The sequence below is a fragment of the Megascapheus bottae genome, chromosome 26 (genome assembly GCF_031878675.1).
Source record: "Megascapheus bottae isolate mThoBot1 chromosome 26, mThoBot2.hap1, whole genome shotgun sequence".
Classification (NCBI taxonomy): Eukaryota; Metazoa; Chordata; class Mammalia; order Rodentia; family Geomyidae; genus Megascapheus; species Megascapheus bottae.
The window spans coordinates 20124280-20147960 of NC_143534.1; the positions used below are offsets into that span (position 1 = coordinate 20124280).

A 23681-nucleotide genomic window follows, 5' to 3' on the forward strand; every position below is an offset into this window, starting at 1 on the left:
ACAGATGCTGGAGGGGATGTGGCCAGGAGGGATCACTATTACACTGTTGGTGGGAGGGCAAACTCGTTCAACCACTATGGAAAGCAGTATGGCAGTGCCTCAAAAGGCTAAACATAGAGCTCCCCTATGACCCAGCAATTCCACTACTTGGCATTTACCCAATCATCTAGAAACAAAGACATACTAAATCCACTAGCACAACAATGTTCATTGAAGCACTATTCACCATAGCAAAGATATGGAACCAACCCAGATGTCCCTCAGTTGATGAGTGGATCAACAAGATGTGGTATTTGTATACAATGGAATTCTATGCTGCTGTCAGAAAGAATGACATCGCCCCATTTGTAAGGAAATGGAAAGACTTAGAAAAAATCATATTAAGTGAAGTAAGCCAGACTCAAAGGAACTTAGGCTCAATGGTTTCCCTCATTTGTCATAATCAGTAGAAACCTTGGGCTCTCCTAGCAGAGATTTACAATAGAGCAAAACCTTGATACATAAGGCCATATAGTAGGATGCTAAATGAAAGGACCTCTAGGATATAGAAACAAAAGCCATATAATGAATGATTGTTGTCCTTAATGTACTATGTTATCTCTCATCTCTTTTGCTGTCCCTTGGTTATCTCATATTGTTACAGTATCTCACTTTGTTTGTTACCTGATATATGGGATATATTTGTATTTGGTTATTTGAAATTGGATAGGGAAGGGGGGAAAACAAAATGAAGGGTGGGGGTGGGGGGAGGGAAATGGGGATCAAGACATGTGAAAGGGTATCAATGTATGTGAATTAATGCACCTTCTATCTGGCAAATATCATGTAACCCTTCTATTAATTACAATAAAAATATATGAAAAAAATTCAGAGCCTTGCCTGATAAACACAATGGCAGATGTCTCGTTTTCTTGTCGACTTACAGTTAAAATTTCTCCTAAGCAGGAAGGGCTAAAGGTGTGATATGAACCCACAACGTTGGAGGGCTTCTACTTAGGCTATCACAGCTCTCTTCTATTTTCCTGAATGGCTTGTTTAACTTTCAGAGAGGATTAGATGTACAGTGATGTAAATAATAGTTGAAAAAGACAGAGATTATTAAGTAACCAGCTAAAAGGGCATTTTAAAGATACCCCATTACTGTGTTTAAATACCCCTAGCCTTAGTGTGCTTGAAAACCTCTTCATATTAACTCGTCATTTTAAAATAACCCTCCCATTGTTCCTCAGAAGCTGCCTGATTCCAGGCTGACATTTAGCACATAGTGTTTAGTGACTCCAGCCAGCCAGCCTTATCAATTCACAGACAGGGCACTCAAAATCTTGAGTAGGGGGATGGGACTGTTTCTACTTGAAAACCACAAGCTCCAGTTAAGTGGCCCAAGTATTAAGAGAATCTGAAAACAAAGTGCATACCATTAGCCAAATTGGTGCCAAGTTTTGATGATCTGCAGTGTGTACTTACGGTTTGGTCTTTGTGAGAAGTTGGCTTTTTTGTTGTTTTGTTTTTAAAGAGAGCTGAAGGGAAATGGCAATGTAGAATTATTCTATAGTATGCAGCAACATGAGAATTGGGGGTGGCTAGGTGAGTAGTGAGTTCAGGCCTGTGAGCATTTCTAAACATTTGATTTTTTTTGTTTGCCCCGAAGCGCAATTAGCTATACGAGTCTAGCAGAGGGGAAAAAACAACTCTAATGCTAAGAAATGATGGGGGTACATTCATTACACAACCAGAAAGAGCTAATAAAAAGACATTAAGCAAATAAATGGCCTTTTGAAAACTTGAAACTGCAGAAGCCAAGCTTTGATCTCCTCTAAGAATCAGAGATGGAGATTTAATTATTCCTTTTCTCCAGTTAACTTAGAAAATTATCAGAGGGATGGAAAATACAGCCTCCATTAGGTAAGACAGGACATTTTTACAATACTTTTGCTGCTATTGTCTTAATGTAGTGAGCCTTCTGAGAGAGCCCTGAGTCAGGGAACAATTGTGTTCATGTTACAGGTTAGAAAACAAAAAGAGCTCGTGCACTGAATACCACTGTGCTTTTTAGTGATTCAGTTTCAAACCTGCTTCTTGGGGTAGAGCAAGAGGTGATTCCCACACACAGGCTCCACAGGATGACAAAAGTCCAGAAATAAATCAAACAACTAAGTAAATAAAATGAACTCCAGAATTCAGAAAGAATGACCAGACCCTCTAGAGAGCACTGTACTTTCTCCTTTGGTCATCAACTCATGTAGAACAGGAAATCAGGCCACCCAACAACCAGGAACGATCATCTCTCATGTCTTTCCCTAGATCTCAGCACATTGTCCTGAAATCAAAGAGCCTCCATGCAAAGCTGGGGTGGCAGGGGGCGGGTTTCTGGCAGATGAAACTTGCTTCCAACAGAATGCTCATAGCTTAATAATAGAAGCTGTGCAAAGACCAAAAAAAGAAATTTAAAAACTAGCTGGTATAGAAAAATCTGCAAGTCTCCAACTCTTGCAAGCTAGCAGAAAGCTGGACTGGAAATGTAGCTTAAATTGTAGAACAACAGCAGAGAGCAATAAGCCAAGCAAGCAGGAAGCATGAAGTCGTGAATTCAAGCCCCAGTATTGGCACAGAAGAAGGAGAAGAAGGAGGAGGAGGAGGAGGAGGAGGAGGAGGAGGAGGAGGAGGAGGAGGAGGAGGAGGAAAAGGAGGAGGAGAAGGAGGAGGAGAACATTTAATGATAGTTAAGTCTGTATCTGAAGAGGAGACAACTCAAACTGAGATCTAAAGGATATCCACAAAATTCTCCACTTGAACCAAGCCTGAGATTCATAAAAATCTGGAGTGACTTTCCTTTGATACCCAGAAGGAATTGTAACTTTTATAAACAGAGACAGCCAGACTTACTGATAGAGACAGAAAAAGAGGCAGAAAGAGGAGAGATAGAAGCACAGATAGAGGCAGAAGCACAGAGAGAGACACAGAGAGATAATAGGAGAGATACACACAACTTTCTTTTGAGGCAGAATCTCCCAGGCTGGCCTTGAACTCATGATTTTCCAACCTCAGTCTCCCAAGTGTTGACATTACAGGTATATATTTCATGCCTGACTTTACACATATAACGGGTAAGTACCCAAACTTTGCTTCTCCTCTAAGTCATACACTGATCTTTCTCTGAGATGATATTTTACAATATAAGACAAATGTCACTTAGGGGCCAGGACTGCTGAATACCACATCTTTCCAAAAAGGCATTTCTGGAAAACATAAATCATCCCACTTACTGAGGTGCTGGATGTTAACATGGCAAGCGTCCACTCTACCTCATCTTCCAGAATCCTCGGCAACCTCTTTCCTTTTTTTAAAATAGTTTTTAAATACATCCTGTAACTCCAGGCAGGTTTGAGAGCAACCAACCCCCACCCTCCTTATGTCATGGAGGAACTCATTCCCTGCATAGAAACCATCTCTGACCATTTCCCCCTAACAGACTGCACCACAGGTCTACAAGTCTCCAGGCTCTCCATTTTTGACAAAGGAGCCAGAAGCTTCTAGAGGGAAGGATTGGGAGAGAGCCAGGAAAGGGGTGGCATTGTCTGAAAAGAAATACACTCATGCCAGGCTGGGTGACTCACACCTATAATGCTAGTTCCTCAGGAGGTTAAGATCTGAAGATCACAGTTCAAAGCCAGCTTGGGGACTAAAGACTGTAAGACTCTTATCTCCAATTAACCACTAGAAAACTGGAAGTGGCCCTGCGCCCAGGAGTAGGGTGGTAGACTTGAGCTGAAGAGCTCAGGGACAGCACCCAGGCCCAGAGTTCAAGCCCCATGACCGGAAAAAGAAAAAGAAAAAGAAAAGAAATGTACTCATTGCTGTAAACCCCTCTGTGTATCACTTTGATAATAACGATTAAAAAAAACAACAAATAAAAAAGAAAACTTCTAGAAGGCAGAGGCTCTTATATTTTGGGATTCCATTTGACTAGATTGTCTTATAGTGGGGAGAGATGGTCACAGATGAGACTAGAGCCATAGCCTGCAAACAGAAGTTTCTTATGGAACTATGTTCTGTGTTCAGACCGATATTTTTCTACCAAGACAGTTAGGAAAGGAAAAAGCCAATAAAAAATTATATTACTGGGGCGTCTTCTTTCCCTGCTATTAGTGCATTTATTCCATGGAAATTGTTACCTTTAGGGTAATTATGTACACACCCTGACATAATGGCAGCCACACCCATGTATGAAATATTATCACTTTGTATGCGTTCTTTGAAAAGACCAGCAAAGTTTGTGGAAGGCCTTTGTGTATGAAGAACCTGATATCTTTGGGAGGTTTACAATTTCACTTTTTTTTCCCTCTACAGAGCAGAGAGAAAGAAAAAAAAAAAGGCACTTTTCTTCTGTGCTTTGACATTGAATGAGAGAAAAAGATACAGCTAATTTGGTTGCAATAGCAGATTATTCGGGGACTGTTTATTTTTCATTGCTTCTTCCAAGTCAAAAATAAAAATAAAAAAGGGACTGGAATCCTGGCTTTCATTCATGTTTCCTGACCAATTTCCTAGACTCTCTGAAGTCTGCATATGGTATCTTTGTACAGTGCACATGCATGGTATGAAAACCTTCCAACAAGAGCCCAGATCTTTCTCCATCTACAGTGCATGTGATTTAACCAGTGACCTAGGCATTTGATTTCATCTGCAGCTCTCCCAGGCCCCCGAATGCCAGCCCTCTTTATTACAACACACATAGGCGGAGATTTAATGGGCTTGTTGTGGTGCCCTATCTGAGACTGGAATCAAGTCTTACATTGAAAACAAACCAAGCTGTCATCATTTCTATAGAACAACTAAAGCCTTTAAAATTTCAACCAGGACTTCTGTCGCCAACAAAGGGCAGATAGGGTTTTTTAGAATGCTTTTTTTTTTTTTTTGGTGCAGCCAACAAACTCACAGCTTGTTAATTGGAACCTGGTTTACTGGCCTAGGAGTAAAATGCGAAGTCATCTCTGGAAGCAGAGAATCCCTGGGGAGTTTGACATCAGGTAGAATCATATCTGCTGGAAGCTCCCCACCCAACTCCTCCCCACCTATCCCTCATGTCTAGCCCCAAGTATAGGGAAATTGTACCTGCAGGGATTTCAAATACTAGAGTTCATGTGGTAGTGGGATTTAATCAAAGCCGAGATGACCTAGGAGTTGGAGAGATTTGGAGTGTGACTCTTAGTCATGAGGTTCTCAGTAGTTCACCCGATAAATTCCAGATGAAAAGAACCCTTGCCTTATTATTAAATTATTTTAATAATGACTTCTTTCCTGATTTCTGTCCTTCTTCCTTCTTCTTCATTCTCCCTCTCTCTCTCTTTTCTTTCCTTCCTTTCCCCATTCTACCTTCCTTCTTCCTTTCTCTCCTCTCTTCTCCCCTCTTTCCCTCTCTCACTTTTTTCTTCCCTCCTTCCTTCTTTTCTTTCTCCCACCTTCCCTCCATTTCTTCCTTCTCTCTCTCTTTTCCTCCCTCCCTTCCTTCCTTCCTTCCTTCCTTCCTTCCTTCCTTCCTTCCTTCCTTCCTTCCTTCTTCCTTTCTCTACCTCCACCTTCCCTCTTTCCTTTCCTTCCTTCCTTCCTTCCTTCCTTCCTTCCTTCCTTCCTTCCTTCCTTCTTTCCTTCCTTCCTTCCTACCTTCCTTCCTTCCTTCTTCCTTTCTCTACCTCCACCTTCCCTCTTTCCTTTCTTTCCTTCCTTCCTGTCCTCACTTTCTTTTTTCCCTTTCTTCATTCTTCCATTCTCTCTTCCTCCCTCCTTCCCTTCCTCCCTCCCTCTAATCCTTATTTCCTTCTTTTTTCTTCCATCCTCCTTTCTCTCTGTTTACCTCTTATTACTACACCCCTCTTTTCTCCCTTCGTTCCCTCCTCTCCTCCCTCCCTCCCTCCCACTCTCCGTCTCTCCCTCCCTCACGAACTCTGAGCTACACCCTCTTTCCTTCCATATTCACCTTTGAAACAGTAAAAGTTACAAATTCTTCAGGAATAGTTGGAGATGGGAAATAAAGCATATCTGAGAAAAGGAAGCTCTAAAGTTCACCTATTATCTAGTTTTTCTGTAGGTCTAGGCCAATCTTCTTATTTTAGAATAATAATCCACATAATCATTTCACTCACACAGAACCAGTGTCTATTGGCAGGAATTTGCCAGAGGACATGACTGTTATGGGGTCAAGAGGAAGGGATCCACATCCTTTCAGGTGGGGATTCCACGTCCCACCAGAGTCCACCACACAGAGACAGTTTCATATAAAAAGGGGAATTTATTGGGGAAGTAGATGATGAACTGACCGGCCAGGGACACAGTGCAGACTTGGAAGCTGACACTGTAACCCCGAGCAGCTCTCACACAGAGTTTTTAAGGGTAAAACCCATGCAGTCGAACCTGGTCACACAGGTGGCCAAAGGGATAGTCACATACACAGAGGGACCATTACCAGCTCCGGCCACACGCAGGTAGCCAATAGGGTCACAGTCCAGTGTTTGAATTTACCTATCACCTTAGTTGGAATTGGCGCGCAAATTGGAAAGGTCTCCACACAAAGCCGACCCCCTCCCCACCCAAGTGGATATCCCTCCTCATGGGGGTGGGGAGAAGGTCAAGGTTGCCCCTCCCTAGAAGGGCAAAGGTGGCTGGTCTGTACCACATATCCCTCCTCATTGGAGAGGGTGGGGAGGTCAAGGTGGCTGGGTGTACCATTGTTGACCTTCCACAATGGGGCAGGGGAACTCTTAGGCATTCTGGATGGCACCAGTCTCTGCTCCCCTTAACAATGACCTCATATATTTTCCTATCTCAGAAAGTGTGAAGGCTGCAGATGATAGCCACCATTTTAAATCTTAACTTACATTTTCTGCATGGAAATGTTTCTCCCTTTATCCTATTTTACCTAATTTTCCCACCTATCGTACTAAAATAAATTCTAAAACATTCAACCTATAAGACTCCTTCCTGTAAGAGAAACTGAAATGCTATCCGCAAATGGACCTTAAGAACCATGGTGATTTTCAAAGGAAAACGGGAAGTTGAAGAAATTCTAAATTCACTTGAACTCTGGAAATGCTGACATTCTCTTCACCAGAAACTCTAGCATAATGATACACTGTGGGTACAAATGCCATGCTTCACCTGTTCTTCAGGATTCTTGGGCAATAATTCACAACCCTGGCTATATCAGAAATTTCTGGAAACTGTTCAAACAGACAACTGGTCAACCTCCCTTGTAGAGCAAATTCTAGAGGTCTAGAGAGGGGCTTGAATTTGTATTTCTCCCAAGTTTCTGTAGGTCTGGAGCTGTGGGGCTGGAAACCCACAACTATTGACTTAGAGAAACATTCTGTCTGGACTTAAACCCCTTTGACCTTAAACAATTGTAACAAAAAAGGGAGTTCAGGGACTCAGTTCTACCTTTCAGAAGAAAGAAAAGTTTTTCCAGTTAACTTCTATTAGCTTTTTCCCATGAGATAGTCCAAAAACTCAGATTAACTAATGTTCCTGAACATGATTGTTGACAATATGCTTTTTTATAAGGGTCCTAAGCTCCTAGAAAATTCTGTGTGTCACATAGCTGGCACTCTAGATTTCCAAAGATTCTCTACTGATGGATTCATCTTCGTGCAAAAATTGTATCTCTTTCGTCTAAGCAACAGGAGGCCTCAGCCAAAGAGGCTATGCACACTTAGAAATTTTCATTCTTGGGGTACTTCTCCATGCATCTGTTGCTTAACATACATTGTTGTTTAAAAATAATTATGTTAAAAATCATAACTAGAGTGTGACAAATCTTTCAAAAATTGCTGAGCATACAGATAAGGAAATTCATAGAGTTCATTGCTATATTTTGATGCTGAGGGGCTTCTCCTGGTTTTCTAAACCCTAGAACTTTTCACAGAGTAGAGTGCAAATTGTGTGTGTGTGTGTTCTAGGGCTCAACCAGGGGCTTTTGTATGCTAAGCAAACACTCTGAGCTGCACCCTGTACTACACTGTAAACTTTTTCAGTGACTCTGACCAGTTCTTTAAACAATCTAGGATAGATATTTAAGGTCTGAATATCTAAAAGAAACAGAATTTCAGGAAATGTTTGCCTCCTGGTTTAATTTCGCCCCACCCCAAATAATAGTGGCAGCCATATTGTTTGACCTTGGGCATAATGAGCATTTGCTGCCTTTTTACTTTATGCAAATAGTTTGAGAACCAGATTTGGAATGTGACCTGACAGCCTCCGGAAAGGCGATCATTTCACAACATTGGGCTAGATTTTTGATATGCAGCAAGGTGGGCATTGCTGAAACAGTTGCCTCTGGAATCAACAGAGAAGAGAGAAAAACTATATATCCATAAACACTCAGGCCTGATTCAGATGCTAGAGAATGAACGAAGGTGGTTGGTATTCTGTCTCACAATGCAAAATTCTATCCTTGTTGTAAGATTAGACCTGAAGAGATCATGTGTTTAATAATACTTGTTCCTCAAGAGGACTATTTGTGTATATGTGTGTTTTCTTCCCCATAATTTAACAGTTGGTATAGCCTTATGTTTACAAGGGACTGGTCATTTTCCCAATTGGAGTTGGCTTCAGAGAGGAAGAGCTAGCTGGGTGTTGGTGGCTCACATCTGTAATCCTAGTTATTCTGGAGGCTGAAATCTGAGGATACTGGTTTGAAGCCAGTCCAGGCAGACAAAAACAGAAGTGCAGTTTTGTTTCAAATGGTAGGATGACAGCCTGGAACAAAAGAGCTAAGAGCATGAGGCCCTGAGTTCAAACTCCAACTACCAGCACACCTCCCCCCCCACACACTTAAGTACAATCAAACATAGTAAAAATAAAAAAATAAAAAAAATAAAAAAAGAAGAAGGAAGAAAGTTTATTAACTTTTTTATTTATTTTTTTCATATATTTTTATTGTAATTAATAGAAAGGTTACATTATATTTGCCAGATAGAAGGTGCATTAATTCACATACATTGATACCCTTTCACATGTCTTGGTCCCCATTTCCCTCACCCCCACCCCACCCCTTATCTTGTTTTCCTCCTTCCCTATCCAATTTCAAATAACCAAATACAAATATATCCAGATATATCAGGTAACAAAGTGAGATACTGTAACAATATGAGATAACCAAGGGACAGCAAAAGAGATGAGAGATAACATAGTACCTTAAGAACAACAATCATTCATTATTTGGCTTATAGAGCAAAACCTTGCTACATAAGGCCATATAGTATGATGCTAAATGAAAGGATCTCTAGGATATAGAAACATAGAAACATAAGTTTATTAACTTTTGTTACCTTATAATTCAGCAGTATTCTGAATTCTGTTTCTGATTTGGCTTGCTCCAATAAAGTCGTCATAGTGACATTTGTATCTCTTTGTTTCTTGAGCCTGCATCATTGTAGGAGTGTTAAGTAACTGTGGTAGTTCCCATCTTTGTGGCCAGCTGACAAAGGTACAATCTCCCTCAGGCCATGTAAGCTAAGAAGAAAAACTGCAACTATTTCTGGAAGAAAAAGAAATACCTAGATGAAGGCAAACAAAGAATAGCTATTTCAAGTGGGTAATAGGTGGGTGGTCAGAAACACGGAAAAGATGGAAAGAGCTTCATGGGAACTAGATTGGAGGAAATAAAAATATTCCTGATTATTATTGCTACAAAAGTCCCCATTTCTCTTGCATCACTGTGGACCAGTAATTTTTAGGCTATGGAAAAGGTGAACAATTTTGTCAAAGATTTCAGTTAATGTAGAGAGAGGGATAAGATATGAAGTCACAGGGCATGACAATTGCCTCGTCAGAACAAATTCCCCTTTGTCTCTCCTACCTTGTGCAACAAGATACTTTTCCTTGCTTCCTTAATATTATTTTCTTAAGGAATATCAAAATGGTGTTGTAACTCCTTCAGTGCAGTTCCAGACATGAGATCCTTTTGTTTACTTAGCCTTGTGGTTTTAATTAAGTCATTGGAACTTTGGGGACCTCAGATTGACTCTTTAGTAAAATGAAGGAATTTGTTCAGTGTTCTGAAAATCTCCTAAATAAATAAATGCAGTGGGAATCCCAGCCTCAGCCTAAATTGTGGGGTTTTTTTGTTTTGTTTTATTTTGTTTTGTTTTCCTTGAGATGCATACAGGGCTAGCCATGTCTGGGAAAGAACAAAAACAAGCCTGGAGGGTTGTTAAGGGAAGAAGTAGTGAGAATCATCCAGAATACTGATCTTTATCACCTGAGTTTCCTATTGGATGCTGTTAGTTTCCATTGTTGTAACTAAATATCTGAGATAATCAACTTATAAAGAGAAAAGGTTTATTTTGGCTTAGGTTTTGGAGGTCTCAGTCCAAGATCAGTTAGTCTTGTTGCTTTTAGCCCAGTGGTGAGTTTAAGCATCATGGTGGGAACAGTGGTAGACAAAGCCATCCATCTCAGAGCCAGGAAGCAAAAGAGAGAAGTGGAAGGAACTGGAGTCTCACAGTTCCTTCAAGGGCACACTGCCAACAGCTCAGACTCTTCTTCCTTTCACAGCCCTTACACCTCTCAGTAGCATGAGTCTGGGGATTCTCCCCCCAGGAACTGCACTGAAATCTACTGTAAACAGTGAGAACTGTAAATACAACTCCAAAGAAGTATCACATTAAATTGCTATAAAAGTGTAGAACTCAGAAAGGGAGAAAAAAAAACTTTCTTTGCTCTCTTGATCCACGGCAAACCAGGCAGTACTAGAAAGAGAAAGTCTCGGGAGATTCAACTAAAAATGTAAAGGATAAATAACAATCCCCTCAAGCAATTTATCAAACATCTGATGATCTAAGCTTCTGGTTACAGATCATGGATTGAAAATAGATTTTGACTTTATCTCTTCTGAAATCTTCATTAATTTGACTGAAGGGAATTTTCTGAAGGCCCATAGAATCCAAAGAAAATAAATGTGGGAATCATAATTGAACTTTGCCGGCTGGAAAAATTAAAGAATGGTGACTGGTTTCGAAGACCAGAAAACACTAGCCCCAACACTATATCTGGGAAAGATACAGACAAGCACATTAGCACCACTGAAGACCTGTAAACCTTTTATTTCCTGTGGTGCCTCGGGAAATGCTATGGTGAGACTAATAAGAATTAGTGTAAAGCACTCAAGACTCAGTTGGACAACAACAGTGAAGAAAAGAAGGATTACATTTCCATGCCAGGCCAGCCAGAGAGAAAAGTTTTCCAGACCCATTCTTAACTCATAGCTGGGCATAATGATCCAGGTTAAAGATTGGGTGGGGTATTCGAGCCATTCTGGGCAGAAAAGTTGGTGAGACACCCCCCCCCATCTCAACAGAGGACAGCTGGACCAAAGGGTACATACCTGTCATCACAGCAATGACAGGAAGACTGAAATAGGCAGACTGAAATGCAGGCACCCATGGGCAGCATGGAGATTCTGTCTTAGAAATAATCAGCATAAAGCAGAGCTGGAGGTGTGCTCAGTGGGACAGTGTCTGCTTAGCAAGCATGAAGAATCGAGCTGAACTGAATTCTAATAATGCCAATTTTTTTTTCCAAAACCGTTCATAGGGGTGTGGCTCAGCTGGTAGAGTGCTTGACTGGCAAGTTCAAGGCTTTGAGTTCTATCCACAATAACCTCCCTTCCCCACTCACCCCGCCCCCCACAATAATGTTTAAGACACAAATCCAGATCCTCTGCTTCATTCCATGCTGTTGGGAGACTGTTTTATACCCAGCAGAATATTGGAGGTTTGTTATGTTCACAGAGTAGCACCTCAGAAGAATATCAATTCCAAAGAATTTACCAAATAGTACAGGTTCACAGCCTTAAAAAATGTATATTTGCTCCCCAAAGGCAGCTAGTCAGACTGGCCATCCAAGCAGAAGAACAGAATGTGGCCAGGCCAGAAGAAAACTTGCAGATATGATTGCTGTTCAGCCACACCTTCTCACAGTGAGTTCACAGGGACAAACCTCTCCTGCATGCACAGGGTATCCCATCAGCTGGTTTTAATCTTCAAGGTTAAATCAAAGCAGAACAGTTAGCATTACCAGACATCTGATTCCTGGCATTCAATACATCTGCTGCAGATCCATCTGCAAATGTTTCTTTTCTGTCCCTGCAGCAAATTATAAACTCCAAGAAGCATGGACTCAAAACTCATCACTGTGTTTGTGGGCAGGACAAAGGTGCTGTAGGTATCTGATACACACTTGCACACATGCTAAGTGAATAATAGCTGAAACCTGAAAGGATGTGGCTGTAGTTGTTTGGGGAAAAAAATGACAAGTTAATTTGAGTGTATTTGGGAGACTTCCAGCAATACTTAGAAAAGAGAATTGTAGACTTTGCATGAGCAATGTTGGTTATGAACATAAATTGAGCAATATTGATGTTACTAGGACTTGATTTACATGTTATGTGTAAGCTAATGAGGACTGATGATGTTTGAGTCATTGAAGTAGCATTGTTTATTTACCGAATGTGTTTTACATGTTTAGTTCTTGGCAAAGCAATTCGTGTGTGTGTGTGTGTGTGTGTGTGTGTGTGTGTGTGTGTGTGTGTGTGTTGGTGTGTGTGCGTGTGCTAAGATGGGCTGAAGTTGGTGTTTTGTTCTTGCTTGGCATTCTTATGATTGGTACTGCACTACTTGAATTATGCCTCCAGTCTGGCTTTTTGTTAATTAATTAGAGATGGATTCTAGAAGACTTTTCTGCCCAAGCTGGCTTCAAATTGTGATTCTTTAGGTCTCAGCTTCCTCAGACTATAAGTATAAACCACTGGCACCCAGCTGTAAGGAATGTTTTTTACACATTGATTTTTTAAAATGTATTTTATTGTAATTAATAGAAGGGTTACATTATATTCACCAGATAGAAAGTACTTAACAAACATTGCTACTCCTTCTCATGTTTTGTCCCCATTTTCCTTCTCCCACGCCCTCCCCTCATCTTGTTTTCCCCCTTCCCTATCCTATTTCAAATAAACATATATACACTATATCAGATAACAAGGTAAGATACTGTAATAATATGAGATAACCAAGGGACAACAAAAGAGATGCAAAATAACCTAGTACATTAAGAATAACAATCACACATTATATGGCTCTTGTTTCTGTGTCCTGGAAGTCCCTTCATTTAGCCTCATCTATATGACCTTATGTATCTAGGTTTTGCCTTATTTGTAAACCTCTGCTAGGAGAGTCCAAGATTTCTACTGATTATGAGAAATGAGGGAAACCATTGAGCCTATGTTCCTTTGAGTCTGGCTTACTTCATTTAATATGATTTTTTTCTAAGTCTTTCCATTTCCTTACAAATGGGGCAATGTCGTTCTTTCTGATGGCAGCATAGAATTCCATTTACACTTTGATTTCTTCCCCCAATACTAGCAATGAAATTTAAAACCTGTGCATACTAGGCAAGCATTTTATCACTTATGAGCTACACCCAAGCCATATATAAACTAGGACTGTATATATGGAAATATACGTAGGAAGAGAGAGAGGGGGGGGATCTAGTTATGCTTTATAACAATCTTGTAACATACATTTTTCCACTTTAAGAAATTTATGCAAGCAAATCTGTTGAAAAGCTGGAATTCAAATAGTTGTCCTCTTAACCTATTGTTAGGTAAGAGCATCCTGCTTCTTACTAAGTATACTTCGAAGACATGAATTTTGTTTAATATTCTCTTTAGAGCAATGCACACACTGTAATTTACTTAACTAGTTTTCTAATGCTCCATGGTTAATGATGCTATTTTTTCTTTCTTTTTAATGTTACAAATAACACACACACACAGAACATTCTGGCCCATAAAAATATTTCATGCTTCTCTAATTGTTTCCTTAGGATAAAATCCTGGAAGTGTTCTTACTTCAAAGACTATAAACATGGTTAAAGCTTTGTTAGGTACTGTCAAAATGCCCAAGGGGAAGTTTGTATACATGTGGCTTCCTCAGGCTCTGCAGAAGGTACATACCCTTCCATCTCACCCTTGCTGACAAGGAATAGACAGTCTTTTCTAATCAGTGAGAGTCTGATGTAGAACACAGTGTCCGTCTTTCATTTGCATTCCACATATTGATACTGAAGTTGAAAATGTTAACTATACGTCGATCGAAAATTTTTGAGGATGGCTGGTATAATTCGTTATGGTTTAAATAGGGAAGACTCCCCCATGAGCTCATATTTTAAATATTTGGTTTCCAACTATGTAGCGCTATTTTTGAGAGGTCCTGAGAACTTTAGAAGATGCAGGAAGTCAGACACTGTGGGGACGGCCTCTTGTCCCAGGCTCCTCTCTGTCAAATCATTCTCTTCTTCCTGTCAACCATGAGATAATGAAAATTTGCATTAACTCTTCACATAATAAAGAATATTTGGCTTACAGAAAAGAAAAAGTTTGTTTTCTGGTTTTCCATTTGTCTCCTTTCAGGAATCACTGAAGTTTATGTAGCTTTTTTCTTAAATGGTTGGTAAACACATATTAAAAGATTAGAATGGGCTTTCTGGAATCTGTAGTGGAACTCCTAAAGCCACACAACCAAAGCATAGTTGGGCCACCTCTATTGAAAAGAAATGGGAGTAAAGAAGGGACACAGAGAGAGAGAGAGAGAGAGAGAGAGAGAGAGAGAGAGAGAGAGAGAGAGAGAGAGAGAGAGAGAGACAGACAGACAGACACAGAGAGAGAGAGACAGAGAGAGAGACAGAGACAGAGAGAGACAGAGAGAGACAGACAGAGAGACAGACAGAGAGAGAGAGACAGAGAGGGAGAGAAGAGACAGACAGACAGACAGACAGACAGACAGACAGACAGACAGACAGAGGAATAATAAAATGATGTCAAGTAGCTTTGAATAACCTTGTAAGGATGTTTATATCCACCAGACAAGAAAAGAGAGGGAGTAAATTAAGGCATAATTATATTCTCTTTTCATAAAGTCTACATGAACCCTTCCCATATACTGTAAATCCAGGTTGGTTTTGTGTGCTACCCAATGCAATGTACTTGCTTTGTAAATCGTTGTAATGCTGTATTGTCAACATGAAAAAGTCCACCTACATTCACTACGTACACAGTTTTCTCCCCCTCAAATTTTTGACCCTCAGTATAATCTGCATATTTGAACTGCATTAATATACAAGACAACTGCAGTTATAACTGCAGAGGTGGGGGCAGGATAGATTTCTTAACCTATAATTAATTAAAGGGGCTACTGAAGTTTGAACTCAGGGCTTTATGCTTCTTAGGAAGGAGCCCTATCCCTTGAGCCATGCTTAGTCCTTTTGTGTTTTAGTCATTCATTAGATAGATTCTTGCATCCTTCCCAGACTTCCCATGATCCTTAGTCTTTCTACTTCCATCTCCTGAGTAGCTCCTATTAAGCTAGGAACCATCATGCTCAGTTCTCAACCTTCATTTTGCCTGACGAACGTCTTTCAGTGCTATGGTCTTCCAGCCGAAGGAGCCATGCATCGCTTAGTAAATGTGTACAAATCTTCATCTGCCACATGGGGCAGGATGAAGTGGTAATAAATTCTCAGCACAGTTTACACCATTTTCAGCCTCTTGTTTGAACACAAGGGGAGATGAGGAAGAGTCTCAGTCTTAAAGTTCATTTGTATCCACTCATTTAGGCATTCCCCGGAGAACTTTTTGTTATTGTGTTGTTCAAACTTCAGCATTTGTAAAGAACACACCGGAACACGCATAGAAAAACGGAACCATGTGTAGAATGAACGATGCACCATTTGCTAAGTAATTACAGATAATAGAAAGGTGTAGTACTATACTTATTAACTATTAACCTTTGTGGGGTGAGTGGGAAGGAAAAGATAATGCTCTCTTCCTACCTCAAAATACCAATATTTTCTTCATCCTGCGTCTGTCCCACACTCATCTATTTCCTCCTGTGATATGAAACCCCACTTCAATAGTCCATCCTTTAATTGAAAATATATATGACTTGCCAGGGTTCCTAGCATCTGTGGTTAAAATTTAGTGTTAAAATTTAACCACATGCTGTTTGTCCTAGGATCCACGGATTCCCTAGTAATCTTTGTATTTGCAACTAAAATATTGAAATCCTGCTGATTCTTTATGTTTTAAAGCAAATGCTACCTACCTTCTTTTAAACACTGTACTCAATCTGTGTGCTGGTGGCTCACATTTATCATTTGTTGGGGGTTGAGATTGAGAAGAGTGTGGTACCAGGCAACCCAAGCAGAAAAGTTTGAGTGACTCCATCTCAATGAAAGAAGCTAGGTGTGGTGATGCATACCTGTTATTCCAATTATGATGGGGAAAATAAACATAAAACACAACAGGAGGAGGAGAAAAGGAGAGGAAGGAAAGTGAGAGGAGATGGGCCGCCTGCCCCCTTCTTCTCGCCGGCAGTCCGCTTCCTCCGACTTGTTCCAACAATCTGGTAAAACATGGTGTATTACTATGAAGTTCTAGGCGTGCAGAGACATGCCTCAGCTGAGGATATCGAAAAGGCATACCGGAAACTGGCATTAAAGTGGCATCCAGATAAAAACCCTGAGAATAAAGAAGACGCAGAGAGAAAATTCATACAGGTAGCTGAGGCATTCGAGGTGTTGTCAGATGCTAAAAAACGGGACATCTATGACAGATATGGCAAAGAAGGATTCAGTGGTGGAGGAGGAGGTGGAAGTCGTTTTGACAGTCCCTTTGAGTCTGGCTTTACATTCCGGATCCCAGATGATGTCTTCAGGGAATTTTTTGGTGGAAGGGATCCATTTTCATTCGACTTTTTTGAAGATCCATTTGATGACTTTTTTGGGGTCCTCGAGGAAGCAGAACCCGAGGTGCAGGCTCGTTTTTCTCTGCCTTCAGTGGATTTCCTTCATTCGATGCAGGATTTCCTTCATTTGGTTCACTGGGTCATGGAGATCTCACTTTCTCTTTCTCTTCCACGTCATTTGGCGGTAGTGGATGGGCAACTTCAAGTCTGTATCCACTTCCACTAAAATAGTAAATGGCAGGAAAATAACTACAAAGGGAATTGTTGAGAATGGTCAAGAGAGAGTAGAAGTTGAAGGAGATGGCCAATGAAAGTCCTTGACAATAAATGGTAAGGAGCAGCTGCTGTGCTTGGATAACAAGTACCTCAACGCACGCATTTCACAGAAGTGTTAAACAATAACAAGCACCATTGGAGGATTAACAGGAACATTTTTTTTGAAGATTTCAAACGAACTCGACTTTCAGTATAACTGTACCTAATCTAACTTATTTATCAACAGCTCACCGGAGCCTCTATTTGTCATAGACTTTTGAGTTTATTGTTGGGACCACACAATAGGACCATTTTTTTTGTCTTTAAAATTGTTGTAATCTCTGTATGCACTTTGCTTTTTTTATTAAACGTCATCCAAGGTGAGGCCGTGACTCTTGCGTAGTGCTAGGACAGGATTGTACTCTAACACCAGCAAGGATCTGCTCCTGTTGTGTTGAAATGTGAGCCACCCCCCGTAGTTCAGCCTGCTGTGAAGCCGACATTGCCACGGTGAATCTTCTACAGAAACAATTCCAGTTTTTTGTTTTCAGTAATGAAAGACTTAATACATTAATGGTAATAATACATTTCTGGTTTATTATAAATTAAGGATGTTTTCTAGTTGTGCATGAATGCTGGCAATTTAGTAAGTTTTGACAACTGTTTAAATAATGTAATGTTAAGTTTAGGTTTTAAAAAAAGTTGGTAAACGGGGTCTTTGTTATTGCTTTAAAAAAAAAGAAAATAAATGTGACTATGTTTGGTGCATTCTTTCCTGAAAAAAAAAAAAACCACAACAGGAGGATTGCAATACAGCCATGTGCACAGGCAGGAAGCAAGAACAGAGCTTAAAAATAACCAGCACAAAAATGGACTGAAGGGTTGACCAAGTAGTAGAATGCTTTCCTAGCAAATATGAAATCCTCAGTTTGAGTCTGGGTACCTCCAAAAACTAACAACAACAAAAGTCTAGTCATGCACCAGTAGTTGTAATCCTAGCTACTCAGGAGACTGAGATCTGGGGATTCCAGTTTGAAGCCACGCATGACCGACAAATCTGGGAGACTCTTGTTTCCAATTAATCAGCAAAACACCAGAAGTGAGAGTGGAGCTCAAGAGACAGAGCATCAACCTTGAGCAAAAAAACTAAGTGAAAGGATGAAGTTCTGGATTCGAGCCTCAATACTAAAGCATAGATACAAAAGAATTTCCTTCTCCATAGACAATAATATAGTTTTGCAAAGTCTTCCTAATTTTTAGGCACATTGTAGATTAATCTTCTCATTAATTATGCACTAGATATATCACCCATTGTTTCACAAAACTTTTCTCTCTGGTGGGGCAATGGAATCAAACACAGTTGGTTTCCTGTTCACAGGGGTTTTGCTTTTTCACTCTTCCAGTTCCAGTCTGGTGGCTGCACACCTAACTTTATGGATTAAGTACCCTTTGTTTTCCTTGTTTTATAGATTCTTCATTTACCCAGATGATAAACAGGAATAACAGAATGAATTTTCTGAAGTTCAAATCCTGCAGAAAAAAGAAATTTTTAGACAGGTAGAGACATCTGATTGCTCTGGCCTATCCTGTATGGACCTTCCGTATTCCAGCAGGGATGTAATATGGAGAGCTAATGTAACACTGTGATGCAATTTCTCAGACATTCATCAACTTCTCCCAAAAGGAGAATGATCGTGTATGAGCAGAAACGGTCATTGTGAAATCAGACCTCTCAAAGAGCTGTGCAGTGGGGACAAAAGTAAGGAGTCAAATGGGAGCAAACGTTGTATTAGGAATTGTGTCCACATCTACAAAACATTCCTGAACATTGCTACATTGCCTGGCATTTTATTGATCTAGTCAATTTCGTAATGACATTATCATGGTCTAAGAAAAATGTGGAAGAGGTGCCTTATGAAATAAATCAAGATAATTAGATTTATTTTTATAAAAAATCAGTTAAGGGTCATTATGATGCCATCTAGAAGTATAGATTGATTTCTCCATTAAGTAAAGAATTAAGAGACACAGGAGTAATGTAGTATAATAAAGTAGCAAGTTTATTGAAAGCAAAAGTATAGACTCTATACAGAAGAGTCTTGGAGATAAGAGTCTAATGAAGTCTTCTTGGAAAGTAGCTTAAGTATTATATATATTATATTCTTTGTTTTTGTGTTCCTGGGCTTAAACTCAGAGCCTGGGCACTGTACTTGAGATTATTTGCTCAAAATTAACACTCTACCACTTGAGCCACAGCTCCATTTCTCACTTTTTGATGAATAGGACGTAAGAGTCTCACAGAGTCTCCTGCTCGGGCTGGTTTCAAACTGCAGTTCTCAGATCTCAGCCTTCTGAGTCTCTAGGGTTATATATTCATTTTGCAGCAGAAAAAATACTCCTATGAATCCTTTAATGTGAGGTTTCTCAATGGTCTCAGTAAGACCAGAAAACTAGCACAATGCCTATTTCTGTCAGATATTACTCAATTTCATAAGAATGAATTCACTCTTTTTCATGTCAAGTTCAAAATTTAGATTTTGATTTTCTGTTTAACACTGGGCTTTACAAGTATGCTAGTTGAGCTTATTCAGCTAATTCCAAATAATTAACATGATATTTGCAACATCTATATAATGATCATGTATTTAAGAGCTATTGCATAGATGAGATCTCCCAATTGGTAAAGGAGACTATTAGTTGGAACTTTACACCCCTGCATTTCCATGAGTAATCAATACATTTCCACAGTAATTATGAGGTTCACCCAAGTGAAGTGGCTGATTTTATAGGTGAAAAGTAGCTGTGTATCTCAATTCCAGATGACTCAACCCATTAAATCTATACTTATCCATTGCTGTGTCCCTGAAAGCCACATTGAAAAGTTTTGCCTTCATAAAAAGATGTTTTTCAGAGCCAAGAGGTTAGCTTAGTGGTAGAGAGATTACCTAGCACGCACAAAGACCCAGGTTCAATTCCTCAGTACGACATACATAGAAAAGCCGGAAGTGGTGCTGTGGCTCATGAGGTAGAGCTCCAGCCTGGAGGAAAGCCCCAAAACAGTGCTCAGACCCTGAGTTCAAGCCCCAGGACTGGCAAAAAAAAAAGATTTTTTTTTCTATGCCATTAGTGAAGTTTTAAAAGAGTTTATCAACAAATGACAGGGTAGGCTCGTTGTATCATATCTTCATGGAGATTCCTATATTTATTTTTCTTGACATTGTGTTGGATCTGTGAATAGGAAAGTCTTATTTTGGTGGGCTTAAATTTGTCATGTTATAAAAGCAACATTATAGAGCTAAGAGTGGTGGCTCACACCTAGCTACTCAGGAGACTGAGATCTGCAGATCACAGTTCAAAGCCAGCCTGGGCACTAAAGACTGTGAGACTCTTATCCCCAATTAACCACTAAAAAAATGGGAAGTGGGGTTAAGGCTCAAGGGGTAGAGCAGTAGCTTTGAGCTGAAGAGCTCAGGGACAGCATCCAGGCCCAGAGTTTAAGCCCCATGACCCAGCAAAAAAGAAAAATAAATAAATAAAAGCAACATTATAACAATTTTTTTCTTGTTTTTGACCAATTGGCCATATCATATGCCTAATCACATCCCCAGATTTCATTCTCTTGGATAGCTTGGTTCAGATACCCCTTTTCAGATCTTTAAGCAAATCAGAAGAATTGTTAGCTTTTTCTCAATGTCTTCTATGCATGCGGCTCATTTTCTGCTCATGAGATAGTGAATACACTTTGATCATCTTTTGCCAAATGGCAAGTTTCTGCCTCACCTGAAAAGATCCAGCTTCCATGTTGCCTCAGGAGCCTTTGTTTATTTATGTATTTTATGAGTATACACTGGCTATGTAGGGGGAGGCGGCATTTTCAGGCATGTTTGTAATGTATCCCAATCAATCTCACTCCCTATCACTCTCCCTTCCCTTCATCCCAAAACAATGCCACTATGGTTTCATTATTCTATCCTCATACAAGCAAACTATTCACTTTAGATCTTCCTCCTCATTTATCCTTTTTGTTAGCCCCACCCCCTCACCCAACAGATTTAGGAATAACCAGACTTAAATTTACTTTGTCAACAGACCTTGGAAGCCATGTTCCAGATAAAAATTCCATCTAGTAGGAGAGGAGTTCCTGCTCTTAATCACATGTGATTTGTGCCCCAAGTTCCCTGTGCCCAAGTGTCCTGTTTCCCAGGGCAGTGTTATTGGGAGGTGGTGTGCAAACTCTAAAAGGTAGGGCCTAATGGAAGGGTTTTAGAACATAGAGTGCCTACAAAGAGCTTAAGCTATTTCTCCTGGAATCCTTGTTAGTTCTCAAGAGAACATTGGTACAAAAGCTCCCCCACCCCCCAGCCATCCTACAATCCTGATTGGGGATGTGTTTTCTTCCTCCTCCCTACCACATTCTCATCATGGCCACTGGCTGTGAGGTTCATATCTAAGAGGGATCCTCTTCATAGCTTTACACAATGTGCTTTGGAGCTAAAATCACCTTTTATTTATAAAGCTAGCCTACCTCGGGTATTTCATTATAATAACAGGAAATGGAATTGGAAAGCTCCTAAGACTGTTCTGCTCACTACTGTGGGAGGAGAAGCAAGTGGAAGGCCTAATACAGTAGAGATATCTAGAAAGTATTATTTAAAAAAAATCAAACAAGAAATGAAACCTCTTTTGGATTCTGCACTGAAAATCTCCAGTCAGGTAAGCTTACCTTCCTATTATACTAAAGCATATGGAACTGTTATTGTTGTAGATCAAGAGTTGGATGTTGGCAATTATTCAACGTCATGACAAATAGCAACCTAGAAAGTTCAAGGTCAAAAGTTGACAAAGCTGAAATTGGGATACGTGATCTTTCCACATAGCTTATTTACCAAGAAAAACCAGGTTTACTCTGTTGCTATGGTGACTGCAGCATGGACGATAATCTGCGTGCTATCTGCAGTGTACATGATATCATGCAACCGATATGTGACTGGGAGAAGTCAATAGTCACTCCCAGGTCAACAGGCTGTCCGACTATCAGGGAGGTGCAAGACTCACTCCCTTTGCTCAGCTTTGGAAAGATGCCATTTGCTCTGTCGCCACTGCCACTGGAGCCTGGAGATAACATTGGCAGGGCAACATTAGGCTGTGAAGTGCTGTCTGCAGCCTCATCCCTGATCTGCCTATATTCTAAGGTCTACAGCTCACTGGTCATCTCACAGAGGACAAGAGGGGAAGCACTTTGCTCAAGATCACACAGCTAGACGAATGGTTCCAACCCAAGACTGTGGCTCAGACACCTCCCCTATATTTCAGGGTATAGATTTCACAAGCGAAAGCCCTGAAGGGCATTGAAGTTGGAGTGGGGAAAGCTTTGCTGTCAGTAGGATCAGAATAGCTGTATCAGAATAGCTTTCAGGTGGACACAGGGTCTTGTCCTGGATACACTGCCCGGTCCCTGCATTTAGAGAGGTGAATTTCCCTGGGGAGGCATCACCTTGGAGTTCAGGGTTTCTTTTTGGGATTATGGGTGACTCTTATTTGTGCATCATACACTCCAATTTTCTGTAGATCTCCCTAACTCTGCAAACTGCCATGTGTGTCCACGGCATGTTTGTTTCCCACCTACCTGGCTCCTGTCCAGCTCATTTGCCAGACTCATGTCCTTTGTGCCTCATTCTGAGTCATCCCTATCCTCTATTCCTTCTCACATGCTGAACATGTCAGACTTTGCCTCTGATTTCCTAAACTCACAGTGGCCTAAACCCTAGGGAAGCACCCAGTCCCTCTCCTTCCTCAAACGCTTGCCCACACTTCAAATCCTGCCTGGGTTATAAACTGAGCCCCATATAGATACATGTGGTTATAATATGGAGCCATTTGAAGGTTGCTGATACTTCCTGCTGCTGTAACAAAACATTTTGAATTTTACCTATTACCTTTTTGGGAACTAGAAATCCATCACTGAAGTGTGCTTATTGCAGAGAGGACCATCAGTCTTCAATGGCAGAAAAATGTAGGAGAACAAAAGTTCAGGTTTCCCTGAACTTCCCCCCTCTCTTATTTCTTGGGAATATCTTGGGAATTGTGCTGTCCCCGAACATTTTTTGCTCAAATATAATGCTTTAGCATTGGAGCCACAGCTCCAACTTAGGACTTTGTAATAGGTAATTGGAGGGGGAAAAATGTCTCATGGACTTTTTTCCCAGGTTGACTTTGAACTACAAACCTCAGATCTCAGCCTACTGAGCAGCTAGGATTGTAGGCATAAATCATCACTTCTCTGTATCCCTCCCCATCCACACACCTTTCCTAAAGGTTCGAATCCTGTCTGTGGGAGATTTATCACTACCAAACCTCCACCTGGTCATACTGTCACATTGCATCTTAGATTTCAACTTATGGACACAGGGGCAAGGAATGCATATTTAAAGCACAAACAATACCTTATGCTCATATTATACACTCTAGTTTACAAAGCATCTATTCTATCTGTACAAAAACACCCAAATGCATCCTAGACTCCTGTGGCCAGAAGGGTCATTTTTTAGGAGATTCCCAATACTGGTGTCCATGCCAATATTGGATATGGGATAACTTGAAAATCTGAGTAATCAATACAATAGTTTTGCAAGT

General features: G+C 40.4%; 1 pseudogene; it reads left to right on the plus strand.

Annotated features, from left to right (window-relative positions):
• Positions 1-16407: 16407 nt before the first annotated feature.
• Positions 16408-17512, plus strand: LOC150046048 (dnaJ homolog subfamily B member 6 pseudogene; annotated as a pseudogene).
• Positions 17513-23681: the final 6169 nt, after the last annotated feature.